Source organism: Oncorhynchus masou, unplaced genomic scaffold (assembly GCF_036934945.1).
Source record: "Oncorhynchus masou masou isolate Uvic2021 unplaced genomic scaffold, UVic_Omas_1.1 unplaced_scaffold_1195, whole genome shotgun sequence".
Taxonomy (NCBI): domain Eukaryota; kingdom Metazoa; phylum Chordata; class Actinopteri; order Salmoniformes; family Salmonidae; genus Oncorhynchus; species Oncorhynchus masou.
This window is the reverse complement of record NW_027001726.1, coordinates 79707-99159: the sequence shown is the minus strand read 5'-3', so window position 1 is coordinate 99159 and position 19453 is coordinate 79707. Positions and strand designations below refer to the sequence as shown.

The following is a 19453-nucleotide window of genomic DNA, read 5'->3' as shown; positions in this document are numbered from 1 at the left end:
ATAAAAAAATGTGACCTACCTTCAGTAAGAAATAATAATGATATACAATTGAACTCTCTGTGTGAAAGTGGGACAAAAACACACACAAATGACTAAGCAATTTATTTCCCCAAAAATGTTTTATTTCAAAACGTTTTTTTTTTACAGCACTGTTCCCTTTAGAAAAAAAACACTTAAATGGTTCTTCTCTCCTGATCGTGGAGTGCTAGAGGGTTGCGTTAGCTCCCCAAGTTAATGCCTAGGCTTTAGCTCAGAGGGCTAAAAGCACAGCCTTGCGGCGGACTTGCATGTATACAGGGTTCAAATCCACGGCTCTCAGCCACCTGTGTAAGGCATCAAGAGATGGAGCAGACTCTCTGGTTTAGAATACCCAAACAGCCTATCAGTGATGGAGCAGACTCTCTGGTTTAGAATACCCAAACAGCCTATCAGTGATGGAGCAGGCTCTCTGGTTTAGAATACCCAAACAGCCTATCAGTGATGGAGCAGACTCTCTGGTTTAGAATACCCAAACAGCCTATCAGTGATGGAGCAGACTCTCTGGTTTAGAATACCCAAACAGCCTATCAGTGATGGAGCAGACTCTCTGGTTTAGAATACCCAAACAGCCTATCAGTGATGGAGCAGACTCTCTGGTTTAGAATACCCAAACAGCCTATCAGTGATGGAGCAGACTCTCTGGTTTAGAATACCCAAACAGCCTATCAGTGATGGAGCAGACTCTCTGGTTTAGAATACCCAAACAGCCTATCAGTGATGGAGCAGGCTCTCTGGTTTAGAATACCCAAACAGCCTATCAGTGATGGAGCAGGCTCTCTGGTTTAGAATACCCAAACAGCCTATCAGTGATGGAGCAGACTCTCTGGTTTAGAATACCCAAACAGCCTATCAGTGATGGAGCAGGCTCTCTGGGTTAGAATACCCAAACAGCCTATCAGTGATGGAGCAGGCTCTCTGGTTTAGAATACCCAAACAGCCTATCAGTGATGGAGCAGGCTCTCTGGTTTAGAATACCCAAACAGCCTATCAGTGATGGAGCAGACTCTCTGGTTTAGAATACCCAAACAGCCTATCAGTGATGGAGCAGGCTCTCTGGTTTAGGATACCCAAACAGCCTATCAGTGATGGAGCAGACTCTCTGGTTTAGAATACCCAAACAGCCTATCAGTGATGGAGCAGACTCTCTGGTTTAGAATACCCAAACAGCCTATCAGTGATGGAGCAGACTCTCTGGTTTAGAATACCCAAACAGCCTATCAGTGATGGAGCAGACTCTCTGGTTTAGAATACCCAAACAGCCTATCAGTGATGGAGCAGACTCTCTGGTTTAGAATACCCAAACAGCCTATCAGTGATGGAGCAGACTCTCTGGTTTAGAATACCCAAACAGCCTATCAGTGATGGAGCAGACTCTCTGGTTTAGAATACCCAAACAGCCTATCAGTGATGGAGCAGGCTCTCTGGTTTAGAATACCCAAACAGCCTGTCAGTGATGGAGCAGGCTCTCTGGTTTAGAATACCCAAACAGCCTACCAGTGATGGAGCAGGCTCTCTGGTTTAGGATACCCAAACAGCCTATCAGTGATGGAGCAGGCTCTCTGGTTTAGGATACCCAAACAGCCTATCAGTGATGGAGCAGACTCTCTGGTTTAGGATACCCAAACAGCTCAAAGTCTGGCTCATACAAACTGTACAGCTTCCTCCTCAACTCGGCCGGAACCTCAGCGAACCAATCCCGTTCCCAGCTGGCCGCCGTGCGGTTCCGGTTGCTAGGCGGGAACTTTATCTGGTCTTCCAGGCCCAGGATCCGGAGCAGCTGATCCGAGTCGTCCTCCAGGTTTTCCAGCGTGCCGATGAAATCATAGTGGATCTGACAGGGGTGACAGAGCCGGTACACCTGGAGAGGAGAAGAAGTTAATTGAGTACAGTTGGGTTGAGAGCACACACACGCACGTACACACACACACACGCACACACACACACACACACACACACACGCAGACACACGCGCACACACACATGCACACAAACACACACACACATGCACACAAACACACACGCACGCACACACACACGCACACACACGTACACACACACGCACACACACGCAGACACACGCGCACACACACATGCACACAAACACACACGCACATACACACACATGCACAAACATACACCCCCACCCACCCACCCACCCACCCACCCACCCACCTGGCGCCAGTGTTCGTTGAACGGCTGCTCCTGCTCCGTCTGGGGGTCGAGGAGATACCGGACGAACTCCGGGAACGACGGCTGGATCCCCGCCTCGAACGCCTCCGCCGCTGACTCCGGAACCCTGGAGGTCCCGCTTTCGTTTCCATAACGACGTAGCATGACCGAGCCAAACTGGCGGTAGAAGTCTTCGTTGGGCTGTTGGAACTTGTTCCGGAAGGCGGAGATGAGTCGGACGAAGGGGTCGCGGACAAACAGGAACTTGGTGTAACTCTGCAGTTTCACCCTCATCAGGTGACGGGAGAGACGGCCATACCTACGCCAGAACTATAGGAGGAGGAGGAGGAGGAGGATGGAGGGGATGAGGATGGAGGAGGGGGAGGGAGGGGATGAGGATGGAGGAGGAGGGAGGAGGAGGAGGAGGGAGGGGATGAGGATGGAGGAGGAGGAGGGAGGGGATGAGGATGGAGGAGGGACGAGATGAGGATGGAGGAGGAGGGGGAGGAGGAGGAGGGAGGGGATGAGGATGGAGGAGGAGGAGGGAGGGGATGAGGATGGAGGAGGAGGGAGGGGATGAGGATGGAGGAGGGAGGGAGGGGATGAGGATGGAGGAGGAGGGAGGGGATGAGGATGGAGGAGGAAGGGGATGAGGAGGAGGAGGAGGAGGAGGAGGAGGGAGGGGATGAGGAGGAGGAGGAGGAAGGGGATGAGGAGGAGGAGGAGGAGGAGGAGGAGGGAGGGGATGAGGAGGAGGAGGAGGGAGGGGATGAGGAGGAGGAGGGAGGGAATGAGGATGGAGGAGGAGGAGGAGGGAGTGAAGAGAAGGGGATAAAGAAGTTGGATGACGCATCTTCACACAGTACACACACAGTACACACACAGTACACAGACAGTACACACACAGTACACACACAGTACACAGACAGTACACACACAGTACACAGACAGTACACACACAGTATACACACAGTACACACACAGTATACAGACAGTATACAGGCAGTACACACACAGTACACAGACAGTATACAGGCAGTACACACACAGTACACACACAGTATACAGGCAGTACACACACAGTATACACACAGTACACAGACAGTATACACACAGTACACACACAGTATACACACAGTACACAGACAGTATACACACAGCATACACACAGTACACACACAGCATACACACAGTATACACACAGTACACAGACAGTATACACACAGTATACACACAGTATACACACAGTACACACACAGTACACAGACAGTACACACACAGTACACAGACAGTATACAGACAGTACACAGACAGTATACAGACAGTACACAGACAGTATACAGACAGTATACAGACCTTGGAGAAGGTGAGGTGCAGGGAGGAGTTGTGTATGAGGTCAGGGGGCAGGGCCTGGGGGTCACGGTAAGGTTGTCCATCCGGAGCCAGCAGACCCTCAGAGAGAACCACCATTACACGCTTCCAGTTGGTACATGCTACCTAGAGGGAGGTGGAGGACAGGAGGGAGGATGGGAAGCGACGGTGTAGGAGGAGGATGGGAGGCGAAGGGGTAGGAGGAGGAGGATGGGAGGCGAAGGAGTAGGAGGAGGAGGATGGGAGACGAAGGGGTAGGAGGACGAGGATGGGAGGCGAAGGGGTAGGAGGACGAGGATGGGAGGCGAAGGGGTAGGAGGACGAGGATGGGAGGCGAAGGGGTAGGAGGAGGATGGGAGGTGAAGGGTTGAGAGGAAGAGGATGGGAGGTGAAGGGTTGAGAGGAAGAGGATGGGAGGCGAAGGGGTAGGAAGAGGAGGAGGATGGGAGGCAAAGGGTTGGGAGGAAGAGGAGGAAGAGGATGGGAGGCGAATGGGTAGGAGGAGGAAGAGGAGGAAGGGGTATTAGGAGGAAGGGGTAGGAGGAGGATAGGAGGCGAAGGGGTAGGAGGAGGAAGGGGATGGGAGGCAAAGGGGTAGGAGGAGGAAGAGGATGGGAGGTGAATGGGTAGGAGGAGGAAGAGGAGGAAGGGGTAGGAGGAGGAAGAGGAGGAAGGGGTAGGAGGAGGATAGGAGGCAAAGGGGTAGGAGGAGGAAGAGGAGGAAGGGGATGGGAGGCAAAGGGGTGAAGGAGGAGGATCAAATCTTTTTTTTATATCAACAGTTGTCACATAGTGCTTTACAGACAGCCAGCCTATCACTCCAAACAGCAAGCAATGCAGATGCAGAACCACAGTGTCTAGAAAAAACTCCCTAGAAGGCAGGAACCTAGGAAGAAACCTAGAGGGGAACCCGGCTTTGAGGGGCGGACAGTCCTCTTCCTCTCCCTACCTTGGGAACATAGCAGTAGATGATCTCATGTCTGTCATCTACGATCAGGTGGTTTAACTCTCGGTTGGGAATCTGATCAAACGTCCGGAATTTTCCTGGGAATTCTAATGTTCCGTTCCCAGAACACATATGACTGATCCGCCTCCTCCTCTCCTCCTGTCTCCTCCCCCTCCTCCTCTCTTTTCTCTTCCTCCACCTGCCTCACTCTCTCCTCTTCTCGCTTCCCTTCCTCTCCTCTCCACCTCTCCTCCAGCTCTGAGGAGTCTGTTACTTGGGGGAGGGGGTGTTCCTCCCCTGGGGGTTTGGGGGTCGCCCTCCTCCCCTCTTCAGGCCGGTCAGGCTCTGTGGTTCTGGGGGGTTTGTGGGCCGCTTGCTCCTCTGTGTCCCTGGGTGGGGGTTTGGTGGGTGTGGAGGAGCTGGGTGAGGTGGGGTGGGGGTGAGGGTCATGGGGGTAAAGGTCATGAGGGTCGTGGGGGTAGAGATTGAGCGCTCCCACGTCGTCCCAATAGAGGATGATGAGCAGGACCATTAACACAGACCCCAGCAGGAACGCCAGACGGAAGCATCGGGACGTTCCCATGGTTACCACAGCAGAGGGGCGGAGTTATCTCAGCTCCATGGCCCGACGGTCACTAAGGGAAACACATCCTGGTTGCTGACGACAACACCTGAGAGACAACAGGTGAAAAGAATCCAGGAGTCACACCAACACACATAAACTGTGTCTAAACACGTGGTAGAGTTAGTGATCTGATCGAACACGTGGTAGAGTTAGTGGTTAGTGATCTGATTGAACACGTGATAGAGTTAGTGGTTAGTGATCTGATCAAACACGTGATAGAGTTAGTGGTTAGTGATCTGATCAAACAAGTGGTAGAGTTAGTGGTTAGTGATCTGATCAAACAAGTGGTAGAGTTTGTGGTTAGTGATCTGATCAAACACGTGGTAGAGTTAGTGGTTAGTGATCTGATCGAACACGTGGTAGAGTTAGTGGTTAGTGATCTGATCGAACACGTGGTAGAGTTAGTGGTTACTGATCTGATCAGGAAAAACTCCTAGCCCATGTATAAATATATACCTGTACATATTAATTGGTAATCCAATCCAAAACTTGCCTTGAGGCTCTATACAGGTGGTGCCGCCATCAGACGCGTTGCCAAAGCAACCATGAAACAAGGAATCCAAAACTTACTTGCCAGAGGCTCCACGTTTTCAAACACAGGTCATTTCATAGGCTACAGAGTCCCTCCATGGTCAAAGCAAAACTGCTGGGATTTAAATTATACAATATAGCAGCCGAGTAGATTTCTTTCTTAGTTCAAAAACCGTATGGTACCACCATAACTGAGGTCTACCTGAGGCCTACCTGAGGCCTACCTGAAGCCTACCTGAAGCCTACCTAAGGTCTACCTGAAGTCTACCTGAGGCCTACCTGAAGTCTCAAACCTACAGGAGGGTAGCTCTTCAGGAACAGGGTTGGGCAGCCCTGCTCCAACCTACAGGAGGGTAGCTCTTCAGGAACAGGGTTGGGCAGCCCTGCTCAACCCTACAGGAGGGTAGCTCTCCAGGAACAGGGTTGGGCAGCCCTGCTCCAACCTACAGGAGGGTAGCTCTCCAGGAACAGGGTTGGGCAGCCCTGCTCAACCCTACAGGAGGGTAGCTCTCCAGGACACACAGGAAGAGAGAAGGCCAGAGAGGCAGCCCTACTATGGTTGATTAATGTGGATATCAGAAATGGTCCGTGGGAACAGCAGTGGATAGGATCAGGGTGTTAAACTCACAGGCTGCTGTGAAGAAACCTGAACTCAACCAACCCTCTCTGACCTCTCGCTCTGACTCTCTCTCTGTCTCTGTCTCTCTCTCTCTCGCTATGTCTCTCTGTCTCTCTCTGTCTCTCTCTCTCCCTGTCTCTCTCTCTCTCTGACTCTCTCTCTGTCTCTCTCTCTCTGTCTCCTCTCTCTGTGTCTCTCTCTCTGTGTCTCTCTCTCTGTGTCTCTCTCTGTGTGTCTCGTCAGGGGAGAGTTCTGTTTTAAACACTCACAGGGCCTAATTTTATTTTTTATTTTTAACAGGGAAGACATAGAGCCCTAGGTCTCTTTTTCAAATGTGCCCTGTTTACGGGTCAAAATAACCATACAATGGACAATGACAATGGCATAGAGGACATGGTCTGTCAGACAGTGTCCCTCATTTCATGGCAGACAGCAATGTACGGCAGACAGCTCTCTGTTCTCCCCAACAGGACGAGTAGCCTATTCTCATCAGACAGGTCTTTGAAACCTTGAATAAGGGTTTCAAAATTGGGGATTATTATTATTATTTTTTATATATATACTTTGGAAGGAAATGCAGCTCTGTCTCGGGTTCTGCTGTTCAGCTGTTCTCTCTCTCTCTCTCTCTATGTGCTATTTCAAACCCACAGGACATAAATACAGTGCTTTAATAGCTACCACCAGTCAGCTGCCAAAAATACCAGGCAGCAAGGAGAAGCTTTGTCACGTTAGGTCATTTAAAAACAGACTTATAATATGAAATCATGTTTTAATATATTTTAATATGGCTATGAAATAAATCATTTAGATAGACAAATTGTATAATACCATAAGAATAAATAACATCGTATATAAAATATTTTATACAAATATTTAGTAAAAATTCAGCTCATAGATCAATCTGAAGTATTTTTCCACGCTGTAGGCAGACAGACAGACATAGCTGACAGACAGACAGACATAGCCGACATACAGGCTAGTCCACATGAACATGTTGGGTTCTAGTCCGCCTGAACATGTTGGGTTCTAGTCCGCCTGAACATGTTGGGTTCTAGTCCGCCTGAACATGTTGGGTTCTAGTCCGCCTGAACATGTTGGGTTCTAGTCCGCCTGAACATGTTGGGTTCTAGTCCGCCTGAACATGTTGGGTTCTAGTCCGCCTGAACATGTTGGGTTCTAGTCCACCTGAACATGTTGGGTTCTAGTCCACCTGAACATGTTGGGTTCTAGTCCGCCTGCTGAACATGTTGGGTTCTAGTCCGCCTGAACATGTTGGGTTCTAGTCCGCCTGAACATGTTGGGTTCTAGTCCGCCTGAACATGTTGGGTTCTAGTCCACCTGAACATGTTGGGTTCTAGTCCGCCTGAACATGTTGGGTTCTAGTCCGCCTGAACATGTTGGGTTCTAGTCCGCCTGCTGAACATGTTGGGTTCTAGTCCGCCTGAACATGTTGGGTTCTAGTCCGCCTGAACATGTTGGGTTCTAGTCCACCTGAACATGTTGGGTTCTAGTCCGCCTGAACATGTTGGGTTCTAGTCCGCCTGAACATGTTGGGTTCTAGTCCACCTGAACATGTTGGGTTCTAGTCCACCTGAACATGTTGGGTTCTAGTCCGCCTGAACATGTTGGGTTCTAGTCCGCCTGAACATGTTGGGTTCTAGTCCACCTGAACATGTTGGGTTCTAGTCCACCTGAACATGTTGGGTTATGTGCTATAGGATGAATAATGTCTGACTGTTTTACCTCCAACACCACCAACTACTGAAATACTCCTCCGCCTCTCCCACCCACCCAACCACACACACTCTACAAACAACATTCATTTATACAGTAGACAGAGTATACAGCTCCTGTTGAACACAATGTAACCATTCACTGACCCACCTCTCTCTCTCTCTCTCAAGGCTATGCTCACTGAGTCTGTACATAGTCAGAGCTTTCCATACGTTTGGGTAAGTCACAGTGGTCAGGTATTCTGCCACTGTGTACTCTCTGTTTAGGGCCAAATAGCATTCCAGTTTGCTCTGATTTTTCTTTCCAGTTTGTCAAATAATTATCTTTTAGTTTTCTCATGATTCGGTTGGGGGTCTAATTGTGTTGCTGTCCTGGGGCTCTGTGAGGTCTGTTTGTGTTTGTGAACAGGGCCCCAGGACCAGGGACTCTTCTCCAGGTTCACCTCTCTGTAGGTGATAGCTTTGTTATTGAAGGTTTGGGAATTGCTTCCTTTTATAGGTGGCTGTAGAATTGAATGACTCTTTTCTGGATTTTGATCATTAGCGGGTATCGGTCTATTTCTGCTCCGTGTTATTCTATGTTTTATGCTGTACACAAAGGATTTTATAAAGTCGTACGCTTTTCCCCCCAAACACCACTTTCCATCAATTTGTATAGCAGACCCTCATGCCAAATTGAGTCAAACGCTTTTTTGAAAACAACAAAACATGAGACTTTGCCTTTGTTTTTGTTTGTTTGACAATTAGGGTGTGCTCTACAGTAGACCCAGACTCTATAGTCCCAGTCTCTATAGTCCCAGTCTCTACAGTAGACCCAGACTCTACAGTAGACCCAGACTCCACAGTAGACCCAGTCTCTATAGTCCCAGTCTCTATAGTCCCAGTCTCCACAGTAGACCCAGTCTCCACAGTAGACCCAGTCTCTACAGTAGACCCAGACTCTACAGTAGACCCAGACTCCACAGTAGACCCAGACTCCACAGTAGACCCAGACTCTACAGTAGACCCAGACTCTATAGTCCCAGTCTCTATAGTCCCAGTCTCCACAGTAGACCCAGTCTCCACAGTAGACCCAGTCTCTACAGTAGACCCAGACTCTACAGTAGACCCAGTCTCTACAGTAGACCCAGACTCTACAGTAGACCCAGACTCTATAGTCCCAGTCTCTATAGTCCCAGTCTCCACAGTAGACCCAGTCTCCACAGTAGACCCAGTCTCCACAGTAGACCCAGTCTCTACAGTAGACCCAGACTCTACAGTAGACCCAGACTCCACAGTAGACCCAGACTCTACAGTAGACCCAGTCTCTATAGTCCCAGTCTCTATAGTCCCAGTCTCCACAGTAGACCCAGTCTCCACAGTAGACCCAGTCTCTACAGTAGACCCAGACTCTACAGTAGACCCAGACTCCACAGTAGACCCAGACTCTACAGTAGACCCAGTCTCTATAGTCCCAGTCTCCACAGTAGACCCAGTCTCCACAGTAGACCCAGTCTCCACAGTAGACCCAGACTCTACAGTAGACCCAGTCTCTACAGTAGACCCAGACTCTACAGTAGACCCAGACTCTATAGTCCCAGTCTCTATAGTCCCAGTCTCCACAGTAGACCCAGTCTCCACAGTAGACCCAGTCTCCACAGTAGACCCAGTCTCCACAGTAGACCCAGACTCTACAGTAGACCCAGACTCCACAGTAGACCCAGTCTCTATAGTCCCAGTCTCCACAGTAGACCCAGTCTCTATAGTCCCAGTCTCCACAGTAGACCCAGTCTCTATAGTCCCAGTCTCCACAGTAGACACAGTCTCTATAGTCACAGTCTCCATAGTCCCAGTCTCCACAGTAGACCCAGTCTCTATAGTCACAGTCTCTAAAGTCCCAGTCTCTATAGTCCCAGTCTCTACAGTAGACCCAGTCTCTGTAGTCCCAGTCTCCACAGTAGACCCAGTCTCTATAGTCCCAGTCTCTATAGTCCCAGTCTCTACAGTAGACCCAGTCTCTATAGTCCCAGTCTCCACAGTAGACCCAGTCTCCACAGTAGACCCAGTCTCTACAGTAGACCCAGTCTCTACAGTAGACCCAGTCTCTACAGTAGACCCAGTCTCTACAGTAGACCCAGTCTCTATAGTCCCAGTCTCTATAGTCCCAGTCTCCACAGTAGACCCAGTCTCTATAGTCCCAGTCTCTATAGTCCCAGTCTCCACAGTAGACCCAGTCTCTATAGTCCCAGTCTCTATAGTCCCAGTCTCTACAGTAGACCCAGTCTCTATAGTCCCAGTCTCTACAGTAGACCCAGTCTCTATAGTCCCAGTCTCCACAGTAGACCCAGACTCTACAGTAGACCCAGACTCTACAGTAGACCCAGTCTCCACAGTAGACCCAGTCTCCACAGTAGACCCAGACTCTATAGTCCCAGTCTCTACAGTAGACCCAGTCTCTATAGACCCAGTCTCTATAGTCTCAGTCTCCACAGTAGACCCAGTCTCTATAGTCCCAGTCTCTATAGTCCCAGTCTCTACAGTAGACCCAGTCTCTATAGTCCCAGTCTCTACAGTAGACCCAGTCTCTATAGTCCCAGTCTCCACAGTAGACCCAGACTCTACAGTAGACCCAGACTCTACAGTAGACCCAGTCTCCACAGTAGACCCAGTCTCCACAGTAGACCCAGACTCTATAGTCCCAGTCTCTACAGTAGACCCAGTCTCTATAGACCCAGACTCTATAGTCCCAGTCTCTATAGTCCCAGTCTCCACAGTAGACCCAGTCTCTATAGTCCCAGTCTCTATAGTCCCAGTCTCTACAGTAGACCCAGTCTCTATAGTCCCAGTCTCTACAGTAGACCCAGTCTCTATAGTCCCAGTCTCTACAGTAGACCCAGTCTCTATAGTCCCAGTCTCCACAGTAGACCCAGACTCTACAGTAGACCCAGACTCTACAGTAGACCCAGTCTCCACAGTAGACCCAGTCTCCACAGTAGACCCAGACTCTATAGTCCCAGTCTCTACAGTAGACCCAGTCTCTATAGACCCAGTCTCTATAGTCTCAGTCTCCACAGTAGACCCAGTCTCTATAGTCCCAGTCTCCACAGTAGACCCAGACTCTACAGTAGACCCAGTCTCTACAGTAGACCCAGTCTCCACAGTAGACCCAGTCTCCACAGTAGACCCAGACTCTATAGTCCCAGTCTCTACAGTAGACCCAGTCTCTATAGACCCAGTCTCTATAGTCTCAGTCTCCACAGTAGACCCAGCCTCTATAGTCCCACTCTCTATAGTCCCAGTTTCCACAGTAGACCCAGTCTCTATAGTCCCACTCTCTATAGTCCCAGTCTCCACAGTAGACACAGTCTCTATAGTCCCAGTCTCCACAGTAGACCCAGCCTCTATAGTCCCAGTCTCCACAGTAGACCCAGTCTCCACAGTAGACCCAGTCTCTATAGTAGACCCAGTCTCTATAGTCCCAGTCTCCACAGTAGATCAGGTCTCCACAGTAGACCCAGTCTCTATAGTCCCAGTCTCCACAGTAGACCCAGTCTCTATAGACCCAGTCTCCACAGTAGACCCAGTCTCCACAGTAGACCCAGTCTCTATAGACCCAGTCTCCACAGTAGACCCAGTCTCCACAGTAGACCCAGTCTCTATAGACCCAGTCTCCACAGTAGACCCAGTCTCCACAGTAGACCCAACCTCTATAGTCCCAGTCTCCAAAGTAGACCCAACCTCTATAGTCCCAGTCTCCAAAGTAGGTCCGGTCTCTATAGTCCCAGTCTCTACAGTAGACCCAGATTCTATAGTCCCAGTCTACTAGACCCAGTCTCTATAGTCCCAGTCTCCACAGTAGACCCAGTCTCTATAGTCCCAGTCTCCAAAGTAGACCCAGACTCTATAGTCCCAGTCTACTAGATCCAGTCTCCACAGTAGACCCAGTCTCTATAGTCCCAGGCTCTACAGTAGACCCAGTCTCTATAGTCCCAGTCTCTACAGTAGACCCAGTCTCTATAGTCCCAGTCTCCACAGTAGACCCAGCCTCTATAGTCCCAGTCTCCACAGTAGACCCAGTCTCTATAGTCCCAGTCTCTACAGTAGACCCACTCTCTATAGTCCCAGTCTCTACAGTAGACCCAGTCTCTACAGTCCCAGTCTCTATAGTCCCAGTCTCCAAAGTAGACCCAGTCTCTATAGTCCCAGTCTCCACAGTAGACCCAGTCTCTATAGTCCCAGTCTCTACAGTAGACCCAGTCTCTATAGTCCCAGTCTCTACAGTAGACCCAGTCTCTATAGTCCCAGTCTCCACAGTAGACCCAGACTCTATAGTCCCAGTCTCTATAGTCCCAGGCTCTACAGTAGACCCAGTCTCTATAGTCCCAGTCTCCAAAGTAGACCCAGTCTCTATAGTCCCAGTCTCCACAGTAGACCCAGTCTCTATAGTCCCAGTCTCTACAGTAGACCCAGACTCTACAGTAGACCCAGTCTCCACAGTAGACCCATTCTCTATAGTCCCAGTCTCTATAGTCCCAGTCTCCACAGTAGACCCAGTCTCTATAGTCCCAGTCTCCACAGTAGACCCAACCTCTATAGTCCCAGTCTCTATAGACCCAGTCTCCACAGTAGACCCAGTCTCTATAGTCCCAGTCTCCCACACTGCCCCTACTCGGATGGTATCGCGCCGTCCCAACCTTCGCTCTCTCTCCCCCGCTACTCTCTCCTCTTACATCCTATCATCTCTTCCCTCTGCTCATACCTTCTCCAACCTATCTCCTGATTCTGCCTCCTCAACCCTCCTCTCTTCCCTTTCTGCATCCTTTGACTCTCTATGTCCCCTATCCTCCAGGCCGGCTCGGTCCTCCCCTCCCGCTCCGTGGCTCGATGACTCATTGCGAGCTCACAGAACAGAGCTCCGGGCAGCCGAGCGGAAATGGAGGAAAACTCGCCTCCCTGCGGACCTGGCATCCTTTCACTCCCTCCTCTCTACATTTTCCTCCTCTGTCTCTGCTGCTAAAGCCACTTTCTACCACTCTAAATTCCAAGCATCTGCCTCTAACCCTAGGAAGCTCTTTGCCACCTTCTCCTCCCTCCTGAATCCTCCTCCCCCTCCCCCCCCTCCTCCCTCTCTACAGTAGACCCAGTCTCTACAGTAGACCCAGTCTCTGCAGAAGACCCAGTCTCTATAGTCCCAGTCTCCAAAGTAGGTCCAGTCTCTATAGTCCCAGTCTCTACAGTAGACCCAGTCTCTATCGTCCCAGTCTCCACAGTAGACCCAGTCTCTATCGTCCCAGTCTCCACAGTAGACCCAGTCTCTATAGTCCCAGTCTCCACAGTAGACCCAGTCTCTACAGTCCCAGTCTCCACAGTAGACCCAGTCTCTATAGTAGACCCAGTCTCTATCGTCCCAGTCTCCAAAGTAGACCCAGTCTCTACAGTCCCAGTCTCCACAGTAGACCCAGTCTCTATAGTAGACCCAGTCTCTATAGTCCCAGTCTCTACAGTAGACCCAGTCTCTACAGTAGACCCAGACTCTACAGTAGACCCAGTCTCCACAGTAGACCCAGTCTCCACAGTAGACCCAGTCTCTATAGTCCCAGTCTCCACAGTAGACCCAGTCTCTATAGTCCCAGTCTCCACAGTAGACCCAGTCTCTACAGTAGACCCAGTCTCTATAGTCCAAGTCTCTACAGTAGACCCAGTCTCTATAGTCCCAGTCTCTACAGTAGACCCAGCCTCTACAGTAGACCCAGTCTCCACAGTAGACCCAGTCTCCACAGTAGCCCCAGTCTCTATAGTCCCAGTCTCTCTATAGTCCCAGTCTCCACAGTAGACCCAGTCTCTATAGTCCCAGTCTCCACAGTAGACCCAGTCTCTACAGTAGACCCAGTCTCTATAGTCCCAGTCTCTACAGTAGACCCAGCCTCTACAGTAGACCCAGTCTCCACAGTAGACCCAGTCTCTATAGACCCAGTCTCTATAGTCCCAGTCTCTATAGACCCAGTCTCTATAGTCCCAGTCTCTATAGTCCCAGTCTCCACAGTAGACCCAGTCTCCACAGTAGACCCAGTCTCCACAGTAGTCCCAGTCTCTATAGTCCCAGTCTCTACAGTAGACCCAGTCTCTATAGTCCCAGTCTCTACAGTGGACCCAGTCTCCACAGTAGACCCAGACTCCACAGTAGACCCAGACTCCACAGTAGACCCAGACTCTACAGTAGACCCAGTCTCTACAGTAGACCCAGTCTCCACAGTAGACCCAGTCTCCACAGTAGACCCAGCCTTTATAGTCCCAGTCTCCACAGTAGACCCAGACTCCACAGTAGACCCAGTCTCCACAGAAGACCCAGTCTCTATAGTCCCAGTCTCCACAGTAGACCCAGCCTCAATAGTCCCAGTCTCCACAGTAGACCCAGTCTCTATAGTCCCAGTCTCTACAGTAGACCCAGTCTCTATAGTCCCAGTCTCTACAGTAGACCCAGTCTCTATAGTCCCAGTCTCTACAGTAGACCCAGTCTCTATAGTCCCAGTCTCCACAGTAGACCCAGTCTCTATAGTCCCAGTCTCCACAGTAGACCCAGTCTCTATAGTCCCAGTCTCCACAGTAGACCCAGTCTCTACAGTAGACCCAGTCTCTATACTCCCAGTCTCTATAGTCCCAGTCTCTACAGTAGACCCAGTCTCTATAGTCCCAGTCTCTATAGTCCCAGTCTCCACAGTAGACCCAGTCTCTATAGTCCCAGTCTCTACAGTAGACCCAGTCTCCACAGTAGACCCAGCCTCTATGGTCCCAGTCTCTATAGTCCCAGTCTCCACAGTAGACCCAGTCTCCACAGTAGACCCAGACTCTACAGTAGACCCAGTCTCCACAGTAAACCCAGCCTCTATAGACCCAGTCTCTACAGTAGACCCAGTCTCTATAGTCCCAGTCTCTACAGTAGACCCAGTCTCTATAGACCCAGTCTCCACAGTAGACCCAGTCTCTATAGTCCCAGTCTCCACAGTAGACCCAGTCTCCACAGTAGACCCAGTCTCTACAGTAGACCCAGTCTCTACAGTAGACCCAGTCTCTACAGTAGACCCAGTCTCTACAGTAGACCCAGTCTCTATAGTCCCAGTCTCTATAGTCCCAGTCTCCACAGTAGACCCAGTCTCTATAGTCCCAGTCTCTATAGTCCCAGTCTCCACAGTAGACCCAGTCTCTATAGTCCCAGTCTCTATAGTCCCAGTCTCTACAGTAGACCCAGTCTCTATAGTCCCAGTCTCCACAGTAGACCCAGACTCTATAGTCCCAGTCTCTATAGTCCCAGTCTCCACAGTAGACCCAGTCTCTATAGTCCCAGTCTCTATAGTCCCAGTCTCTACAGTAGACCCAGTCTCTATAGTCCCAGTCTCTACAGTAGACCCAGTCTCTATAGTCCCAGTCTCCACAGTAGACCCAGACTCTACAGTAGACCCAGTCTCTACAGTAGACCCAGTCTCCACAGTAGACCCAGTCTCCACAGTAGACCCAGACTCTATAGTCCCAGTCTCTACAGTAGACCCAGTCTCTATAGACCCAGTCTCTATAGTCTCAGTCTCCACAGTAGACCCAGTCTCTATAGTCCCAGTCTCCACAGTAGACCCAGACTCTACAGTAGACCCAGTCTCTACAGTAGACCCAGTCTCCACAGTAGACCCAGTCTCCACAGTAGACCCAGACTCTATAGTCCCAGTCTCTACAGTAGACCCAGTCTCTATAGACCCAGTCTCTATAGTCTCAGTCTCCACAGTAGACCCAGTCTCTATAGTAGACCCAGTCTCTATAGTCCCAGTCTCCACAGTAGATCCAGTCTCCACAGTAGACCCAGTCTCTATAGTCTCTATAGACCCAGTTTCCACAGTAGACCCTGTCTCCACAGTAGACCCAGTCTCTATAGACCCAGTCTCCACAGTAGACCCAGTCTCCACAGTAGACCCAGTCTCTATAGACCCAGTCTCCACAGTAGACCCAGTCTCCACAGTAGACCCAACCTCTATAGTCCCAGTCTCCAAAGTAGACCCAACCTCTATAGTCCCAGTCTCCAAAGTAGGTCCAGTCTCTATAGTCCCAGTCTCTACAGTAGACCCAGTCTCTATAGTCCCAGTCTCCAAAGTAGACCCAGACTCTATAGTCCCAGTCTACTAGACCCAGTCTCTATAGTCCCAGTCTCCACAGTAGACCCAGTCTCTATAGTCCCAGTCTCCAAAGTAGACCCAGACTCTATAGTCCCAGTCTACTAGATCCAGTCTCCACAGTAGACCCAGTCTCTATAGTCCCAGGCTCTACAGTAGACCCAGTCTCTATAGTCCCAGTCTCTACAGTAGACCCAGTCTCTATAGTCCCAGTCTCCACAGTAGACCCAGCCTCTATAGTCCCAGTCTCCACAGTAGACCCAGTCTCTATAGTCCCAGTCTCTACAGTAGACCCACTCTCTATAGTCCCAGTCTCTACAGTAGACCCAGTCTCTACAGTCCCAGTCTCTATAGTCCCAGTCTCCAAAGTAGACCCAGTCTCTATAGTCCCAGTCTCCACAGTAGACCCAGTCTCTATAGTCCCAGGCTCTACAGTAGACCCAGTCTCTATAGTCCCAGTCTCTACAGTAGACCCAGTCTCTATAGTCCCAGTCTCCACAGTAGACCCAGTCTCTATAGTCCCAGTCTCTACAGTAGACCCAGACTCTACAGTAGACCCAGTCTCCACAGTAGACCCATTCTCTATAGTCCCAGTCTCTATAGTCCCAGTCTCCACAGTAGACCCAGTCTCTATAGTCCCAGTCTCCACAGTAGACCCAGTCTCCACAGTAGACCCAGACTCTACAGTAGACCCAGTCTCCACAGTAAACCCAGCCTCTATAGACCCAGTCTCTACAGTAGACCCAGTCTCTATAGTCCCAGTCTCTACAGTAGACCCAGTCTCTATAGACCCAGTCTCCACAGTAGACCCAGTCTCTATAGTCCCAGTCTCCACAGTAGACCCAGTCTCCACAGTAGACCCAGTCTCTACAGTAGACCCAGTCTCTACAGTAGACCCAGTCTCTACAGTAGACCCAGTCTCTACAGTAGACCCAGTCTCTATAGTCCCAGTCTCTATAGTCCCAGTCTCCACAGTAGACCCAGTCTCTATAGTCCCAGTCTCTATAGTCCCAGTCTCCACAGTAGACCCAGTCTCTATAGTCCCAGTCTCTATAGTCCCAGTCTCTACAGTAGACCCAGTCTCTATAGTCCCAGTCTCCACAGTAGACCCAGACTCTATAGTCCCAGTCTCTATAGTCCCAGTCTCCACAGTAGACCCAGTCTCTATAGTCCCAGTCTCTATAGTCCCAGTCTCTACAGTAGACCCAGTCTCTATAGTCCCAGTCTCTACAGTAGACCCAGTCTCTATAGTCCCAGTCTCCACAGTAGACCCAGACTCTACAGTAGACCCAGTCTCTACAGTAGACCCAGTCTCCACAGTAGACCCAGTCTCCACAGTAGACCCAGACTCTATAGTCCCAGTCTCTACAGTAGACCCAGTCTCTATAGACCCAGTCTCTATAGTCTCAGTCTCCACAGTAGACCCAGTCTCTATAGTCCCAGTCTCCACAGTAGACCCAGACCCTACAGTAGACCCAGTCTCTACAGTAGACCCAGTCTCCACAGTAGACCCAGTCTCCACAGTAGACCCAGACTCTATAGTCCCAGTCTCTACAGTAGACCCAGTCTCTATAGACCCAGTCTCTATAGTCTCAGTCTCCACAGTAGACCCAGCCTCTATAGTCCCACTCTCTATAGTCCCAGTTTCCACAGTAGACCCAGTCTCTATAGTCCCACTCTCTATAGTCCCAGTCTCCACAGTAGACCCAGTCTCTATAGTCCCAGTCTCCACAGTAGACCCAGCCTCTATAGTCCCAGTCTCCACAGTAGACCCAGTCTCCACAGTAGACCCAGTCTCTATAGTAGACCCAGTCTCTATAGTCCCAGTCTCCACAGTAGATCCAGTCTCCACAGTAGACCCAGTCTCTATAGTCTCTATAGACCCAGTTTCCACAGTAGACCCAGTCTCCACAGTAGACCCAGTCTCTATAGACCCAGTCTCCACAGTAGACCCAGTCTCCACAGTAGACCCAGTCTCTATAGACCCAGTCTCCACAGTAGACCCAGTCTCCACAGTAGACCCAACCTCTATAGTCCCAGTCTCCAAAGTAGACCCAACCTCTATAGTCCCAGTCTCCAAAGTAGGTCCAGTCTCTATAGTCCCAGTCTCTACAGTAGACCCAGTCTCTATAGTCCCAGTCTCCAAAGTAGACCCAGACTCTATAGTCCCAGTCTACTAGACCCAGTCTCTATAGTCCCAGTCTCCACAGTAGACCCAGTCTCTATAGTCCCAGTCTCCAAAGTAGACCCAGACTCTATAGTCCCAGTCTAATAGATCCAGTCTCCACAGTAGACCCAGTCTCTATAGTCCCAGGCTCTACAGTAGACCCAGTCTCTATAGTCCCAGTCTCTACAGTAGACCCAGTCTCTATAGTCCCAGTCTCCACAGTAGACCCAGCCTCTATAGTCCCAGTCTCCACAGTAGACCCAGTCTCTATAGTCCCAGTCTCTACAGTAGACCCACTCTCTATAGTCCCAGTCTCTACAGTAGACCCAGTCTCTACAGTCCCAGTCCCAGTCTCTATAGTCCCAGTCTCCCAGTAGACCCAGTCTCTATAGTCCCAGTCTCTACAGTAGACCCAGTCTCTATAGTCCCAGTCTCTACAGTAGACCCAGTCTCTATAGTCCCAGTCTCTACAGTAGACCCAGACCCAGTCTCTATAGTCCCAGTCTCCACAGTAGACCCAGTCCCTCTCCAAATAGTCCCAGTCTCTATAGTCCCAGACCAGTAGACCCAGTCTCTATAGTCCCAGTCTCCACAGTAGACCCAGTCTCTATAGTCCCAGTCTCCACAGTAGACCCATTCTCTATAGTCCCAGTCTCTAGTAGACCCAGTCTCCACAGTAGACCCAGTCTCCACAGTAGACCCATTCTCTATAGTCCCAGTCTCTATAGACCCAGTCTCCACAGTAGACCCAGTCTCTATAGTCCCAGTCTCCACAGTAGACCCAACCTCTATAGTCCCAGTCTCTAGACCCAGTCTCCACAGTAGACCCAGTCTCTATAGTCCCAGTCTCCTGATTCTGCCCCAACCCTCCTCTCTTCCCAGTAGTCCCCTATCCTCCAGTCCTCTCTCTCGATACTCATTCTCACAGAACAGTCTCCACAGTAGACCTTCCCTCGGCTGGCATACCTTCCCCCTCCTCTCCTACATTTTCCTCTCTGTCTCCCAAGCCACTTTCTACCACTCTAAATTCCCTGTCTAACCCTAGGAAGCTCTTTGCCACCTTCTCCTCCCTCCTGAATGTCCCCAGTCTCCACAGTAGACCCAGACACAGTAGACCCAGT

General features: G+C 50.3%; 1 pseudogene; it reads right to left on the bottom strand.

Moving 5' to 3' along the window:
* Positions 1 to 1328: 1328 nt before the first annotated feature.
* LOC135529645 (carbohydrate sulfotransferase 12-like) lies at positions 1329 to 5121 on the bottom strand (annotated as a pseudogene).
* Between the last annotated feature and the right edge of the window lie 14332 nt (positions 5122 to 19453).